Below are 17295 nucleotides of genomic sequence, written 5' to 3'. Positions count from 1 at the left end.
TCTTGATCCATTTGTTTATTTCTCCGGGGAATTCTCAAGCAATTAAGTCAACCTATTGCAAATAGAGCCCTCTCTGTACATTCTGATTTGATAGGAGAATGGGTAATTCCTGTTAATGACTAGTACATCTGTTCAATTATATTGTTTTGTATTGATGCTTAATTAGGTGTCAAGTTGGAAGAGAGGGAGAATGTGAAAGCATGATTCCCTTTTAAATGTCAGAAAGGCTTCCTAAATTACCTGTCTTTTTAACGTACACAAAACACTTTGACAGGCATTGTGTTCTTCTGACCTTAAAACATTTATACTGTCTTGGAGAAGTGTAATGTTCCCTAGGAAGTGAGCTGTATGTATTGGAACTGGTTTGCCTTGAATGTCACTCATGTCCAGTTTCTTGTGGAGTGACCCGTGTCAACCTTCAGCTGGCAACAGAAGGAGAGCTTCCCATCGATAATACATTTTTTGGTTAAATAGCTTTCTTTTCTCTGGGAGGGTTTTCTTTAGAAAATATTGTTCCAAATAAAATTGAGGCTATATTGTTTAAAAGTATAACTTGCTTTTTATCTAGTTGTATTTAGATATAAGCAAATGAAAGACCAATTGCATATTTTTTTTAAATGATATGATCACACTGAACCTGTTTCTAGAATACAGATAGACTAATGCGTAGGCTTATTCAGTGAATAACAGCGAGTATTTATAAATATAACTCTTGAAAACAGAATGGGAAAAGATTTGTAGTAGAATGGAGAGTGACTAAGGAGCTAACTACATTATTGGGGAGTTATGAGTGCCACAGTATGGAAGCCTTTTAGCCGGCTTGTAGGTGTAATTTTCATTTTTTATTGATGTCCGTGGGTCAGTTGAGGTCAAAGATTATTACTCTTTACTGACAACTCATGCTGTGTCACAAGGCAATATGATGTGTGCTAATAAAAGTATGTATTATGTATGAGATCCTGTAACAATTAAAAAGGGGGAATTGACAGCACAGAAAATCAAGTTCTTAAAAAGGAATAGTTGAGGCTTGCTTGAGTAGAAGACTGATCTTGTTTAATCACCTAGTCTATCAGCATTTGGAGTGTTTCTTGTGGCTTTCCATAACAAAGGAGAAGGATGTTAATATGATATTCAAAAAATGAATAAAGCGTTGTTGATTGTAGTAACTTCAGTTAGAAGCCTCTTGTCAAAAGAAAAAGAGTTATGTGGGTTAAGGCAGTCTAGTAACAATCTGGCAATTTTCAAGTCTCTTCAGTTCTCTGTTTAATATTGTTCATATTAGTAATCCTTTCTTCTAACTATACCTTAAGATAGTAAAATATAAGAATATGTAAAGGAAACTGTAAGCCATCTCTAGATTCTAGACACAGTGGATAATATTTAATCATCCCTTGTTGTAGGTTCTTTGCAAGTCCTCCCTTTCACACATTTTATCAATATTTAATGTTTTGTAAATAGTGCTCAGGATTCTTCTTTGTAAACTACACTCTAAATTTGGATAAGATTATTTTCTTTTATGTTTTAGGTAAGATTAGAAAATAAAAGTCTACTTTCCATTATATATTGCCATAGTTTTATACAGAATGAAATTTTACCTTACTGAATTTATTTCTGTTTTCTTTGTATCAGTTCTGTAAGTTATTGCTTAGAGAACTAATCCATGCATATCTTAAATGCAGTGAGGAATCTCACACTAATTTCCAGAGAACTGGACAAATATTTTGAGGAATGACTGTGCTAAAATTACCCAGTAAGTTTGGAAATGCTATAATGAGATTACATAATATCTTAATCTTTATAGTTTATTTTTGTGTTAATATTTATTTGCTAAAATTTTTATTTTTGACAGTATTGGAGTAGAAGTTATATGTAAGTTAATGCTGTAACTGAGCATACTTTCTGTATTATATTGATGCAAAAATATGTATAATGACAATATATAAATCAAATAGCTGCAGTTTTTAAGCTTCTTACTAATTTGTTCAGCAAATAAAACTGAAGATCAGTTAATTTCATTTTCTTTTTCTAATAATAGAATGTTTCTTAGACATAGAAAAAATACTGAGGGGGATTTTAATAAAAGCATGAAAATGACAAACAGTTGTATAACATTCTAGGCCTGTACTCTTGTAATGAAATTGCACATTAAGCATCTCATAGAATTTCATTATAATGAAAGTTATTTTTTAATCTTCTCTAGAACAAGTGATTTTCTAGTGGGGCTCTGTGTAAAGGGCACAGTTATTTCAATGTTGTAACTTAGAGTTACAAGTACTGGATGCAGAGGAAGTTAGAGTCAGATTGACCAGTTAGCGGGCTACTGCAACAGTCCATACACTAGAAGGAAAAGTCCCTAAAAGCAGTGACAGTGAGAATGGAAAGGAGGAAGGGATGGCAAAGAGTTACTCATGTAATAGAATTAACATTAATTCACTAAACATTTAATGAGTTCCTACTGTGTGTCAGGTTCCTACTATGGTCATTTTGATTGTTGCCATGAAGATAAGAGTGAGCTTGGCAAACAAATAATTACTATGAAATTCAATACCATTGTGATATTGTAAGTAAATTGAATGATATCCGGAGAGATCTGCTGAGAGGTAAGTATTTGCATTTGGTCTTTAAAGGATGATTGGAAATTTTCTAGGAGAAGGATTTCAAGGAATAGATGATTCCAGCAGAGAAAGTAGAATGTGAAGAGTTTGTACATTAGGATAAAGAAGAGTACGTGTTGTTGTCAGTAACATGCCACACTGAAATTATTTCAGATTTGTGAATTTTTATACAAAATGATGTTAAGATGAACTCATGTTATTCTGGAGTGAGAATGATATAAAGATCATTTTTTTTTTTTTTTTTAAATTTCATTTATTTATTTATTTTTGGCTGTGCTGGGTCTTCTTTTCTGTGCGTGGGCTTTCTCTAGTTGCGGCGAGCGGGGGCCACTCTTCATCGCGGTGCGCGGGCCTCTCACTGCCGCGGCCTCTCTTGTTGCGGAGCACAAGCTCCAGACGCGCAGGCTCAGTAGTTGTGGCTCACGGGCCCAGCTGCTCCACAGCATGTGGGATCTTCCCGGACCGGGGCACGAACCCGTGTCCCCTGCATTGACAGGCAGACTCTCAACCACTGCGCCACCAGGGAAGCCCAAGGATCATTGTTACGTGCAGCAAAAGAAGAGAAAATATTGTTAGAAGTTAGGATTGGAAATATAGGAGGTGCCAGTTTATGGAAGCTTCTCATAAAACATTAAAATGTAACTTACTGGGACGTACTTGGAAATTTGTGAACAGGGAGTGAAATGATACGTTCTAGTTATTCTGAGTAACAAATTCATAGGACTTTAATTTGTTGTTGTTATTGTTGAATAATAGAATACCAATCCTTAAGCAGCTACCTAGGGAAATGAGGCTGGATTAAAGAATTTGTAGAATATGTAAAATAACACATTCCTTGGAATTAATAGTCTCTAACAGTTTAAAAGAAAATAAAGTGGTATGTTGATTTGTTTAAAGTCTAAAAATGCAGAAATAGAGATATTCTGTTTCCACTTTAATTTCAGATTCTGCTTTTGGCTGTGAATGAGATATCAGCTATGGTGTCATTACTTTCCCACTTCAGAGAACTTAATAAGCTTTTAAAAGTAATTTTAGCCATCAGCAAAGCCAGACAATGTTAAATAGTAACCTCAGTGTATTTCTACACAATTTGTGTAGCTGCTTTTCTCTGAAGAATGTAAACATTTACTCTAGTATGCCAGTACTTCAACTTCATAGGGAAAGACCTTTAATAATCCCTTGGGTTGAAGTTTCTGCAGATGATGCGGAATCTTCCCATCATCAAAGCAGTCGAAGTCTATGTAGCTGGGCAAATTGGCAGTGGTATGAAGTGCTGGATCAAAGCTGGTGGAGGTGGACAGTGCCCCAAAATTGTTAGCTCTGATTGCATTGCCATTGCTGATGCAGTGGCTTCATCCCTGTTGGATTGTCTAATTTTTGCTCTAGGGAAACAATGTTCCCTTTATTTTTCTCATTCCAAAATGACCTGACATAATTTTATAGACATTTTGTATGAAAATTCAGACATTTGAAATGTAAATTTTTCCCCACATGACTTTAATAGAAAGTGTATGGTCTCTGTGTCAGCCCAGATTATGTTTATCTATTCTCCATTCCATTAATTAAGAAAAAAAGAGAAGTTACTGGATTTAAGACCATGCTTTCCCAGTTGAGCCTGTTTACCATGCCTTGTGCATAAATGTGGATATCCCATTTTGGCCATTCTCCTTGCTTTCCCCCAAAGAGTTGTTCATTTTTTAATTTAATATTTTATTAATACTTTCTTGGGCAACTATTTTATCCCAGTGCAAAGCTAAGTGCTTTGGATTTCAGATGAGAACGACCTTCTCTTGTGTTGTTTACATTTTACTAGAGGAAAGAGGCTGAAAACAAGTAAGTAGACGAATATCATAATTGCAGAGTTGTGAGTGTCCTGAAGAAACAATAAGGGCCTGATGTGAAGGACAGGAGGCAGGGCAAAGAGATGGATTTAGCTAGTGTGGGCAGGAATGTGTCTGTGAGGTGTTGACCTTTGCCCTGGGGTTTAAAGGAATGAGAAGACGTGGAAGGGAAATACGGTAGGCAGAAGAAAGAGTAGGCAAGAACATGCTATTCAGTGGTGGTGTCAAATTCTGGAGTGGCAAGTTCAAGATCTACATCTCTTACATCTCTGCTGTAGCAAGGAGTGGTCTAGGAGAAGGGTTGGCTCAGGAGTTATTTGCCATTTGGGTTCATTTTCCCTTTTGAGGGTCTATGTGCTAAAGATTCTCCAATTCATTAGCTGAAATGTTAGGGAGCAAAACCCCCAGCCAGGGTTATAGAGAACAACCAAGACCACCTCCCCATAGTAGCTTGACTACCCAAATCTTGCGTCACCCACTATGTGCAGTAGAAAATAACATGTATGGTCATACAACTCAAAAAATATGATTTCAGCCCTTCTTTAAACCTTTCCTTATTAGCCACTTAGAACTCCTGAAGAGAATGTGAAAGATGGCGGCCTAAGGTGTAGAAGTAGCAGATGATACAGCTCTTCAGTATTTAGTGCAATAAAGTTGTGTTTCATGGAAATGTTCAAATATAAGTATAGGTAAAATGTGGAGATGCACAAATATGAGCTACATTTCTCTGCAGGGAGCCAACCTAATGACTGCTGTAAACAGATCACCATTTATTGATGTGTCATTGATCTACACAGTAAAAATCAGTGTTATTCAAATCCATTGTCCACACTGAAAAGATGTGTACTTGAACTGTAAAGATAAGTGAACATTATTTTTCCTAACAATAAATTGAACATAAACAAAAAATTTCATACAAATAAACATAGTCTTAAAAGAGATTTGGTTTCACAATTCCATGTGAAATAGAGCAAAGCAATCATATGTTCCATTATAACTGGATTAAAAAGGCTGTATCATTTTAGTTTATAGGACTGTTAATTGTATATCTTAAAAGTTTCAATGATTATTTGAACGATAGTAAATAGTGCATTGTTTAAAGTTTTTGGTAATGAGTCAAAAATTTTCAGATGTGCAAAAGTAAATTTTCATCTTTTTAGGAGAAACTCCACATTATTTTTTAGAAATATGCATTTATTTTTAGTCTCCTTTCTTTTTCTATACTCTCCTCCTTACTCTCCCAACTTCCATGTGTCCCTCTTCCTCGCTCCTTCTCTTGAGTTCTTTTCCTTTGGGGCCATTGAATCTCTTTCAATTCCTTCTGCTTCATTTTTCTTCATTTAATCTTATATACTACCAGGCAGCTGTGTTATAAATTCAGGGAGAGTTGGTTAATCAGGAACATGTTATTTCCCCTGGGCTTCCCAGCTCTGTGCACTCCTCTGGATTTTTCTGATGAAGAGGAGAGATATTGTGATGGGCATAATGGAGTCTCTTCCATTAATTCTGTTGCCTGCCCATTCGTCCCGTAAACTTCCCCTTCTGTCAAATCAGAAGAGTGAACATAGAGAACAAGACCAGCTTGGCTGGAAATGAGAACACCTTTACCATAATCCTGAGAGAGGTGTTTGCTTTAGATGGAAAATATATACACTGTTCTTGAATTTATCCAAAGATATTTCCATGGCCTGTCTGAGAAATCCAGCAGGAAGAATCTGATAGAGAGTCAAGAATAAGGTTCTAATTTGTGCCCTGGCATTAATATAAAGATAAGTATATTTACTTCTTAAACTTTAGTTGTTTAAAAGAAATAGGAAAACCAAATTAACTTCCCATTGTAGTGGCATTTTGCATGATGCACTTTGTGATCTCAGAGTAAAAAATTATATACAGAGTAGAGTTCTTTAAACAAACCTTCATGGCCGTCTCTCTCATGGCCTAGTTGGGGCTTTTAGCAGCTCCCTTTGTATCCACAGGTAGACAAGAACACAGGAATTCTATAGATAGGTCCTTAACCACGTTTTGAAATTGTTGGGCTACTCCTTTGATCCAAAATTATGTGCTGTTTTTGGCTTTTGCTCTATCCTCGTCTCTAGTTGCTCTTCTCTTCCTAGAGCTCTCTACTCTTCTTATCTAGCCTCTTTGAACTGTTATTTCTGTGGGCAACTTCTTTGGTTCTTGGTTCCAGCTTTCCTTTTGGACACTTGTGTTGGAGCGTCTTTATATCCATAGTCCAAAGAACCTGGCTGAAACCAGACCCAGTCCGCTTCTAAACCCCAAACCAAGTTCTAGAACTTACCATTTGGCCAGAAAAAATACTAAACTTACATGGGATATTTATTAATCATTATCACCTGTTTTGCCCTTAGTTGCTGATTGTACCTCTTTTTTTTTTTTTAATAGCAGGGAGAAGACATAAATTCTCACTTTGCCCTTTACATGCATATATTTTTATTCACCCTTTTCATTTTGTTTAAATCTTAGTGTAAGCACAGACAAAAATAGGGCAGTCAGATGGCCACAACTAAGTCAGCTGCATCCATTGTTTTCTGCTAGGCATTAGGAATTGGATGTCCGAGACGCTTCTAATTTTTTCTGAAAGTTTTATAATTTTACTTGTAAATTCCACAGTGTTAATGATCATTAAAAAGCAATATAGAAATGTTATAAAAGGTAGATCTTATTTTAGATAGTTGCCTAATAATTTATAAGATAAATATACCACAATTTCTTTTGCACCAGAAGAACTTTCTAACAGTTTTGCCTCCATACAAAAAGATTGTTAGTAAGATAATGAACAGCTACCCCAGGAAGCATTCGGAGAATTGGCATGATAATTTTTTATGGGTAATGTATATGGAAAGCTTCCATTAAGTAGGAAAGTGGACTGCAAGCCTGAGGTATATGCAGATTCTAGGACTAAAATAATGTTTATTACATGCATTAATTGGATAAATAACTTCAGTTAAAGATTCATTTGCAAGGGGCTTCCCTGGAGGCGCAGTGGTTGGGAGTCCGCCTGCCGATGCAGGGGACACGGGTTCGTACCCCGGTCCGCGAAGAGCTGCGGAGCGGCTGGGCCCGTGAGCCGTGGCCGCTGAGCCTGTGCGTCTGGAGCCTATGCTCCGCAACGGGAGAGGCCACAACAGTGAGAGGCCCGCGTACCACAGGAAAAAAAAAAAAAAAAAGATTCATTTGCAGGATGTTCAAAGGTGATGTAAATGCCTGTGAAGCTACTTTTTCCCTGCTGTGATCAAGAGATAGGAGAACATGATGTGGAACTTGGAGGCAATACACCATGGATAGTTGAAAAGACAGTTCTCCAGATAGCAAGAGATGCAGCATTGGGCTTTTTCTTTTCCTATACTACAGTGACCTAGAACTGATAGCGTGAATTCTAATGGAGTGCTTGCCCTCAAATTCCTTTGTATTTTCTGAGTAGCCATAAGGGAGTCCATTCAGCCTCTCTTTTACAGAAGGAACATTTTGAGGGAAAATATACAGGATGTCAGGCCTGTGGGAGGCTGCTGAGTCACATATGATTCACAGATCTGGCTTCAGAAATCTTTCGATTTTCACATTACTAAACGGGGTGGTCTGTTTTAAAACTGCTTGTTGAAATCCACATTGGGGTGTGCTCTAAATGGAGCATGAGGAACGTGACCGAATGACTATTAATGAAAAAAAAATTAGAAGCCTGCAACAGTTCATTCGGAATGTTGATGTTTAATTCATGTTGCTGGCTGCTTTGTGATTCCTTCCTGTTCCATAAAGACGATGAGTTCTGTGGGCGTGCCATCTTACAGTTGGCCCCTCGAGCCGAAGTCCTGTCTTCTTTTCATCAGGGCTTGTGAAATGCTTCATACCTGTTTCTAAAATGACCGAATGAGATCAGTTTCTAAGCCTTTCCTTCTGACTGCAGAAGAATTATTTCAAATGTGGAAGATACAAATATCAGCACAAATGAGTCTTTCTGTGAAGAGATCGACCATTGTATTTTAAAATGCTTATTTCATATTTATAGAAATAGTTTAAATTCCAGTAATCATCTTATCATTTGTTTCATGGTAAAGGAAAATAACCTAAGACTTTTGAGTTTTAATTTTTTTGTTATGAATTATCTGATATTAAAGATTTATTTTAACTAGAAGAAGAATGTTTTTAGTTTGTATTTAAAATGGACTTCTAAGTAACTATATGTACATGAATCATGCTTTACAGTGTATTTTTATTAAAAAAAATTTTTTTTTTTTAAAAAATTTTGGCCGAGCCACGCAGCTAGCGGGATCTCAGTTCCCTGACCAGGGATCGAACCTGGGCCACGGCAGTGACAGCGCTGAATCCTAACCACTAGACCACCAGGGAACTCCCTACAGTGTTTTTTAAATTTACTAAATGCATGACATAGAAGCTTCAATTGGATTTAGCTAAAGTGCAAACTTTTTCTCCCTGATATTTTTTTCTGTTTAATTGCCTAGATTTCGGTCTATTTTTCCACATATAATGCATCAAAGGTCATGCTTTTATAATGTTGTTATTTAAACATTAGCAATTATGACATAATTTAGAAAATTAATTCAAATAAAAGTTTGAAATTGTGACCAAAAAATTGAAAATGATTTCTTTTCCTGTAGTACTTCAACATTTATATAAACTTCTCACCAATGGCTGACAGTCTTTGCAAGGAGTTATTTGACAGTGCTAAAAATTGTAATATTTCCACCATTTGGTAAGCATAAACTCATTTTAAAACACAGTTATTGTTAAGTTCACTATGTTAATGGAGAAAAAACTATTTGATTAAAAACAGTGGTTTAGCTTTGTGTTTCTGTTGAGCAGATCAGGAAGGGGAGCTGGCTCTAATTCCTATCCAAGAAGCAATCTTTTGCTTGGATTACTTGGTGCGCTCAGACCATTGGAGGGGAGCACAAGGGCAGTGAACATGCTGCTCAGGCAGAGCGTCAAAGAGAACCACATGTCTGTGCGGACAAAAAGGTTGAAAGCAATTAAATTGTAATGTATTTTATATTTGAAAAGACCTTTCCTATTTTTCTAGAATCCTGTGGTTAATACTAAAAGGAATAAAAATGTTACAGAATGGGTACTTTTAAGATGTTCCTTTCTGACGGTCTTCAGAGAGAGTTACTGTTTTTCTAATTTGCGAGTTAACACGTTCGCATGGATGGCTTTTTGATCGATAAATAAACTCTGTCCTGGAATAGCTATCAGACGAACTATACTATGAGCTGTCTTTAAAAGGAGCACCATACAAGTCGGTCTGGGCCCAGACTTTTATATTCTTGCATTTGTTTGTGTATTTGAACCTGCGTTATGAACACAAGGCCAACCGAAAGAGTCATATTTTCCATTCATAGTTGAAGGATTAAATGTTGCTTCCAGAATATTTTATATTTAAAAACACATCAGGGCTGACTCTACATCTGACCTGCTACTCTGTGTCAAATCTGTGTGCCGTGTTGTGTATAGTATGAAAGTCAGTGGCTGTGTACCTAATGCTGGGGATGCCATGATGTTATGTTAATGAAAGCAGCAAATTCATGGTTTTGTAAATACAGCAACTAGTGCTTGTTTATTTGATAATCTGGATGAAAACTTAATTTGAGGAAAAATTGTAGCATTAAATAATCATGTGCATATTTCTTTTAAGGAAGAAAACACCTGGATTTTCTCAGTTGCAGTATTTAAATCCTTATTTTCTAACTATAACTTTCCTCTTGCTGTGTAAAAATAAGACTTCGGTAATTGTCATTTTCTCTATTTACATCAGTGAAACAGACTTATAACCCAGGCCTATGAAAGTGTATAAAATAGAAAACACAAGACATTTGTAAGTTAGGATGAGAGGAGTGTTGGGGGTAATCTGGTGGTTTAATGATGAGAGCAAGCCATGTTTCAGATCATATTGATTAGCATTTATTAAGATGGTAGACTCTATTGGCTTCTAAGGGCAAATGCTCAGCTCTGCCACTTACTAATTCTGTGACCTTCGGCAAGTAATTTAACCTCTCTATGCTTCAGTTTCCTCAGTCTGTAAAGTGAGATTCATAATAGTATCTGCCTCATAGCATTTTTGTGAGAATTAGAGGTTTTTCACATAACATGTTTGGAACAGTTGTTGGCACATAGATGTGAGATAGATGCTATCTCTTGTTTATTGAGCATCTAATATATGTCCAGAAATGTGCTAGATATTCTCAGAATACTGAACTGGAAGCCATGACCCATCCACTCAAGGAAAGCAAGTATTGTTAGGAAAAAATAATACTAACGTAAGACAGTATATCAACGTGTGTGATGTTTTGTAGGACAGGCTATATCTATTTTAGGAGCTTAGAAAAAAAATTTCTGAGCACTTGAGGACTTGCCCAGAAGAAGGAACTGAAGTACAGACTTGAAAAATGATTTTCAAGCCCTGAAGAGACTTAAGAGAGGTCATTTCAGGCTAGTGGAAAACGTGATTAAATAACATGACAAAACTGACATGTTTGTGAAACACTTAAACTGGCCTGACTGCAGATACCAATCTATGTAGGGAAGTAGATGGGGCATTTAAGTCAGAATCCAAACATAATAAGCATTGAGGATTTTGCAGTATTGGAAATATTATGGATGTACAATTAATAATTCAGAGAAGAAAGGAATGAGGAAAATTTGATCATGACATTAAGTAATATTTACATGCTTGAATTAGACAAAAATATGTTTTGTGAACTGTCAGCAATGGCAGAGAAAAAATAAGGTAAACAATGAAAGAGAAGATCCTGAAGAAAATGAATGGAAGTTATGTAATGTGCAATTAGAAATTCAACCCATTTGGTTCATAGAAACACCAGCAGCAGATTGTGTGGCCATTTGGGACACCTCCCTTGGCACCAGGCTGGAGGGACAATGCTGCAGGTTGTAACTAACGGTGATGTGGACTTAAAAAACAAAGCTCTCCAGGCCTCCAGGGAGCAGATCCCTTGTATGAGAACCCTCCCCCAGTCTAGCTAATCCAGGGAACTACATTAACATCAGCCCTAAAGTGTATATTGCTCATTTGTTGTCTTGGAAGCTGGCAGCAAATTGCTGCAGCTGAGACAAAAAAAATTAACTAAATAAAGAAACAACGAAAATGCTGGGATAAAACAAAAATCAATCCGAGATGGTGGGAAAGGCAGATCTCATGAAGAATCTTTGGTCTTTGAGAATTATGACTATGTATATTTGTAAAGCAGATCAGACACACACACACACACACACACACACACACACACACACACACACACATGCGCGCGCGACAGTGAAAAGCAAACAGAAAATGAAGCCAGAGGAACACGAACAGCATAAGAATCCGATTTTTAGTGATAAAACCTTTTTTCTTCTTCTCTCGAGTAATTTACCTTTCCACCCTGATTAGCATGATCACATCCCTTTCTGCATTTCTTTCAGGACTGACTCTAGACACAAATGGAATACTAAAGCATTTCACAAGTCTAAACAGCTTTCTAAAAACAGCAGCAGTGTTATTGAAAATGGTTTAAATCGAGAATAATTTCAGGAGCTAACGTAACTGGCATGACAGCCATCTCACAAGCAGTTTTAGATTTATTGTAGATACCAAGTGTTCCTTTCACTCACACACACACGCACACACACACAGTATTTTTCATGATAGAGTTACCCATGTTATAAGAAATGCATATTTAGCAAAATAGTGTGTCTAGGTTATCTAAATCTTTGGCTTACTTATGTTATTTTTTACCCAACTATAAGAACACTGTGGGTGGTTTATTATATAACAAAAAAGGGAGCAGTTTGGCATTGATGGGATATTTATAGCAAGTGGAACAGTTTTGAAATACATGGTCTTATTACTTCAAATTTATTAATAACTATTTATATATCAACACAATTGAAATGGTCAGTTTGTTAGATCTTGTGATATTTTTATTTTTTCCCAGGTCCACAGGGCAGAACTATGTCTCTGATTTCCTTGGGTTAAAAATAAAATTATTTCTTAAAAATAGTGGCATAGGCAGAGAATTGCTTTAGGACAAGGGCCCCAAAGGGTACAGGCTTCTCCCTCTCCCTCTCCTCCTCTCATTCCCATACTATTCCAGCTCTTTTCCATTCCCATTTCTTTTCTGTGTATCTCCTATTATTAAAAAAAAATTGTTTTTAATTAATTTTTATTGGAGTATAGATGATTTACAATGTTATTTACTGCTGTACAGCAAATGAATCAGTTATACATATACGTATATCCACTCTTTTTTAGATTCTCTTCCCATATAGGTCATTACAGGGTATTGAGTAGAGTTCCTTGTGCTATACAGTAGGTTCTTATGTAGAAAACAAACTTATGGTTACCAAGGGGGAAAGGGGGAGTGGAATGGATAAATTGGGAGATTGGCATTGACATATACACACTACTATATTCCTTTTTTGCTCTAGTCTCTATGATAATTGCTAGTGGGATAATTCAAGATGGATGTGGAAGGAACATGTCTGTTTTAATACTCTCTTCTTACTAATAGCAGGAAGTTCACACATTCTATTTTTTTTTTTTTTTTTTTTTGCGGTACGCAGGCCTCTCACTGTTGCGGCCTCTCCCGTTGCGGAGCACAGGCTCCGGACGCGCAGGCTCAGCGGCCATGGCTACCAGGCCCAGCCGCTCCGCAGCATGTGGGATCTTCCCGGACCGGGGCACGAACCCGCGTCCCCTGCATCGGCAGGCGGACTCTCAACCACTGCGCCACCAGGGAAGCTCCACACATTCTTTTTTGACAGAGGACTTACTACATGAGATATAGGAAGGAAGGACAGTCTTTGTAGGACCTATTGTAATATTTCTTAGCTATCACTTTGGCTCCATTATGATAACCAGTAAAAAGGCAAATTCTCTCTGTAGCATTTAAAACAATTAAATAGATAACTATGCAGACTTGACACTTTGTACTCAACTGCTGCACTTTACAATAGATGAAACGGTGTAATTTGTGGTGTTCTCAATTTGATGTTCCTCAAATGCATGCAAAATGAAATGGATTACCATCTCTCTTTCTTTCTTCTTCTTCTTTTTAAAATAGTTTCCTAAACTATGCAATACTCTTTTGAAAGCCATCTTACAGGCAAATCTAACCTCAAAAGGAACAATATTGGGCTTCCCTGGTGGCGCAGTGGTTGAGAGTCTGCCTGCCGATGCAGGGGACACGGGTCCGTGCCCCGGTCCGGGAAGATTCCACATGCCGCGGAGCGGCTGAGCCCATGAGCCATGGCCGCTGAGCCTGCGCGTCCGGAGCCTGTGCTCCGTAACGGGAGAGGCCACAACAATGAGAGGCCCGCGTACCGCAGAAAAAAAAAAAAAAAAGGAACAATATTAATTGCATGGCGAGTATTCTTCTCTAAAATTTAGTGAAAACTTGAGTATTTTATATTATTTGCCTTTAGAATTTGGGCTATTTCTGTACAGTAAAGTGAAGTAAAAGATATAAAAGATTATCTCAACTACTCAATAAAATATTTGCATTTGCCTCAATTTTTAGAGATCTCATATAGAATTCTCCAAAGTACACTGAGCCGGCAGACATCATCAAACAGTTGGGAACATATACTGCTATTTGACTCTGTACTGAGTTATTGTAGAGGTAGAGAAGGATTACAAGACTTCATTTTTTTCCTATGAAATTCAATGTCCACTTGAGAGATTTAGAATTACAAGGTGTGCGTTATACAGATTTTAAAAAATTTCTTTAAAGTATTAAGTCGCATTTAAAAGTTCTTCTACTTGTTGAAAAGTGGGTGCTGTTTATAGATGCATGGGTCCAGCAGTTCATTTTTTTCTGATGTGGATTTTGGAGGGAAGAGGAAATTTAGTAAGTAAATTATTTACACTGCATGCATTAAGTAAAGATAATTGGGCGTTTTAAAAAAACAATACTGCAATTACATTTTATTTCAATACATTTTTCTATTTATTCAGTAAATATCTGTGTGCCTACTATATGCAAGGCACTGTAGTATTGAGGATTCAGTGATGAATGAGAGTAAAAGTATATCCATCTAATCATGAAAGTCTACAGAAAAATAAACACAAACCACAATTAAAGCGCTTTGGAATTTAGTGGATAGAAGAGGACATTTTTAGTTTGGGAGCCTGTGAAGGTGACATTAGAGTAGTTGGGAAATTTATTCACAATGGAGGTGGAGGATTAATTTCAGGGAGAGGGGTTATAGAGCCAAAGCAGAATGTGGAAAAGGACAGTCGACACACATGGAAATGTGTGAGGTTGGTGGAAGTAAAATGGCTTAGAAAATTGGAAGCTACAAGGCTGGGCTGTTAAACTTCTCTCAACTTGAAGTTTTCTCATCTATGAAAAGTGAGCACTAGTTTTTCTGATGACTGAATGGGAGAGTGAATGTTAAATACCTTTGGCAAAAAGTTTGGCATGAAATAAGGTCTCAGTGCATTCAGCTCTCAGGTATGTACTGGGAAAAACACTGAGATACTATTATTTTACAAAGGATTGAAGGAGGGATATGATGAAGAAATTGATGGCATGGACCATCATGGATGACTGAGGAGATGGTTTGCCAACAAGAAGAAGGAACACAGAGGGTTAGTGCTATGGGCAGGGAAGATTTTTATAGATATTTTGAAAAAGAAGGCTGGAAAATCAAAAGGGAGTGATCTAGAAAACTGTAGTTAAGGCAGAAATGGAGCTCAAATGTAGGAATTATGTATGTACAGGTGACAATTGCAGTCATGAGATATTGACGTTTTGGGATTGTAGGAGCTTAGAGAAACACAGGGTTTCAAAAGGCAGTGGAAAATTGGGAGACGGGAGAGAGCAGAGAGATAGGAAGTAGCTTTGTTGCATGCGTTGACTGCATACCCAGTCTCTGGAGCTTCTCATCATTCTTCTCTATGAATACCATGCATTCGTACTCTCTTGACTATATCATGCTCAAGTCAGGGAGTTACATTTCTAACAAGCAGAGTAAGTATGTTCCTGACATCACAAGTTGGAAAATCCAGAGCATATTCTCATGGAAACAGTGTACCTGTTAGTCCAGTTCTGTTGTATCTATGTAACCCGATATACATTGATTCAACTTTTTTTGAGCTGCTCAGATTTTGTAATATTTATTTATTTCTTTCTGAGAGCAATCCATTTTATTTCAGTGATTTTTAGAATTTTTTCTTTTAGAAATTATATTTTTATTCAAGTGATTTAAATGTGGGATATATGTTCAGGCCACTTTCTTCATTTAGTCTTCCAGAATATTCTTTTATGAGATTATTAGCCTACAAACCCCCAAAATGATGAGAAATTTGAAATTTGGCAATACAGTTTTTTCACATTTTCCTAGAAATATTGTAATAGCAGTTTTGGTTCCATAAGAAAAATGTTTAGAAAATAAGTGTTGTGTATAAATATAATACTGTAACATTTTAATGAATATTTTTGGTAGTCTTTGTTATTTAGAATTAGTAGAGATCTTAAAGTTTTCAGGCCCTTCAGTTCACTTTTCCTTGTCCATCTTTCCCACCTGCTGGTATCTGCCCCATATTCATCTGAATGCCTTTTTTCTCCCATCTCACCCTCTTTAGCCTAGTACTGGTGGAGAAATTCACACAGTCATGCTGATTAGTACTGATGAAAACTGGTGACCCCCAGTATAGGGCTTGTCCTTAAATACTCTCCAGTCATTGTTCTTTTGAAACGTCCAACTTTTCTTTTCAACTACCCTACCTTAATACCTCCTGCCTATCTCTGAACCGATGACTCTGTCTACTTTATTACAAAAAAGAAAAAAAATAGAGACGAATAAGTAGAACTGTCTCCAGTTTTTGATCGAGTTGTTGTAGCTATTTTCATTTACTTAAAACCGTTTACGTTTTCCCTTCGATCTCCCTGGAAGAAGTAACCTACTTTCCAGCCATGGATTAGGATTCTCCTGTGTTCTGCTTATTTCTTCACTCATCCTTCACTCGATCATGTTTGGAATATAGAGGGTGAGCAAGAAAAAGCTGAAGGAATCTAGAGTCTTTTGAAGGCCCTTGCCCTGTCAGTAAGTTGCATGTTCTCTCCTGAGATTTCTCTGTGATGTCTCCTCTCCGTGCCTTTCTCCTTTTGCATGGAACCATGCCTATATCTCTCCGATTAAAAAGCAAAAAGGAGCACTCACTCCTTGTTGTCCCTTTTTTCCTAGGTTCCACACTTCTCTCACTGTCCTCACATAAGATAGATAAATTTCTCTCACCTTGTTTGATGACTCTCTCTGGATATTCTTACCTTCCCTGGCTTTTGTGATACCATTGTTCTTGGATTCCCTTCTTTCTTGCCACTACTCAGATTCCCGTCTCTTTTTTCAGTGTTATTTTCCAGAGTTCTAGCTGCTGTGTATTTTCTTTCTCCCTTTATAAACTCTCCTTTGGGAGTCATAAACTGATTTACCTTTGTCCTTTGAAACTACCTGATCTTTAAATGCTATGGAAACTTCTGAGAGCTTCAAATCTATGTATATTCAGTTGCCTAGTGGGTTTCTATACGTGAATCTTTCAAAAACATCTCTACCTGAACCAATAAAAACGAACTCATCAATACCCCTCTAAGTCGTTCTTCCTCTTATACTTTCTATAACAGAATGTCCTATCATTGTCTAACTGAAGAACTCCATGAGTCATCTGCAAATCCTTTCTCCCATTCACTATTTAAATCTAGTAGTATGTGAAATCCTGTCATCCATCCTTCAGAGTTTTGTTGAGCTGGTTTCTTCTACTTGGTCTCCCTTTTGTTTCCCTCTCTACTCTACTAGCTACTACTGAGCTA

General features: G+C 37.0%; 1 protein-coding gene and 1 non-coding gene across 6 annotated transcripts in view; one reads left to right on the top strand and one right to left on the bottom strand.

The window, feature by feature from the left end:
• Nucleotides 1–17295, top strand: part of CACNA2D1 (calcium voltage-gated channel auxiliary subunit alpha2delta 1) — a 513328-nt gene that overhangs the window by 65670 nt on the left and 430363 nt on the right. The gene's annotated exons all lie outside the window — the stretch shown is intronic.
• Nucleotides 8750–8821, bottom strand: TRNAD-GUC (transfer RNA aspartic acid (anticodon GUC)). The gene has a single exon. It is a non-coding gene; the product is annotated as a tRNA-Asp (tRNA).

This window comes from Tursiops truncatus, chromosome 9 (genome assembly GCF_011762595.2).
Source record: "Tursiops truncatus isolate mTurTru1 chromosome 9, mTurTru1.mat.Y, whole genome shotgun sequence".
NCBI lineage: Eukaryota > Metazoa > Chordata > Mammalia > Artiodactyla > Delphinidae > Tursiops > Tursiops truncatus.
This window is presented reverse-complemented; position numbering and strand designations above follow the sequence as displayed.